The sequence below is a fragment of the Nanorana parkeri genome, unplaced genomic scaffold, assembly GCF_000935625.1.
Source record: "Nanorana parkeri isolate BGI_ZX_2015 unplaced genomic scaffold, ASM93562v1 scaffold3291, whole genome shotgun sequence".
NCBI classification, from domain to species: Eukaryota; Metazoa; Chordata; class Amphibia; order Anura; family Dicroglossidae; genus Nanorana; species Nanorana parkeri.
Window position 1 is genome coordinate 58,135 of NW_017309559.1, and position 1,473 is coordinate 59,607.

Consider the following 1,473-nt stretch of genomic DNA (forward strand, 5'->3'; position numbering starts at 1 on the left):
ATATATTAAGCTAGAGCCATTTTGTTTTTAGTTTTTGATACAGTAGAAAAGGAATAGATACATTATAATTTTTTTCATAGCTATCTCTGGCCCTGCTCAGGAGATTCACCTTTTCTATTTGCCCTGGTGTCAAACATTTGGTATATACATTGTTTGATTGTCTCTGAAACAAGAATAGAGGGGGCAAGCTTCCCTTTGGTCACTACCTTCTAAAGCTGCATGGCCATACACCTATAGATTATTTGCAGATTTTCTATGGTCAGATGGAAAAGGGGCAACAGATTCCTCCATCTACGCTAAACTGTGTGGATGGAGGAATCTCCTGCTGGGCCAAGCTTCAGTATCTTGCTAGTCGGTCCCACTGGCTCTCAAAATACCTGAACAATCTGATAGGATGCAGGTATTGTTCAGGTATTTTGAGAGCCTGCGGGGCTGACTAGCAAGATACTGAAGCTTGGCCAGCAAGAGATCCACACAGTTTAGCATAGATGGAGGAATATTTTGCCCTTACTTTTTTAACTAGCAGGTAACCAGGGACGCTGATCTCACTGAAGGTGGCCGGAGCCAGCCGTAAGATCACGGCTGGCTCCGCCCAGCTGAACTCACTATGATTCCCCTGCACCGGTCTAAGGATCCTGGAGTCATCATGTCCAATACTCTGTGTATTGGATGTGAGGAAGCCAAGGGACATACCAATGCGGCATCTTAAGAGGGGACAGACTGGAGGGAGCGCTGTGACAGCCAGCTGGCTCTGAGGTTTGGGTGAGAATAACTTTTTTATTTTATCACCTAGAGTAAAACAAGCAGTTAACCCTTGCAGTGCAGGAGTAGCCACTGCAAGGGTTCATAAAAGGTAAATTGGGTACTGCTAATTATTTTGATAAAGGTTTATGCGTCATCTCAGGTAAAATGTGGATATTTTTCTATCTCTATTTATAAAAGGAGTGTACTTTTCATGAGGGTCATTTTTTTTGTTCCTCACCAAGGAATCTATACTTTAGCCATAACAGCTGTATAGCCAAAAACTTCCCTGTATGATTAAAAACTATATTTATTGTTTATGCATATAATCACTTTTCGGAAAAAAAATAATGTAATGTCACGCAATAGTATTGGTTTGACAGTATATATGTTTATTACATTTTCTTTTAATAAAATGTAATAATTATATTTGCAGTACTCTCTGGAGCTGATCAGTCACAATTACAGTCTTCTTTTTGTTGGTGGATAGAGGATGAAACAAATTAACTGGAAGAAGTCATATATTTGTGCATTACTCTGGCCTATTTATAACGATTGGAACAATGAATTAAGTATGTTGGCCTGGGGCGTGGCTTAGCGATGGCGGAGTAAGCACGCTGTATACAGGAGCTCTGCACCGTTCTCGGGTGGTTGATGTGCTAGCAGCTTGGACACTTAGCCGATTGCGATTCCGGATTGGTTGGATTTTCCCAACGATTCCTTGGATGCCGC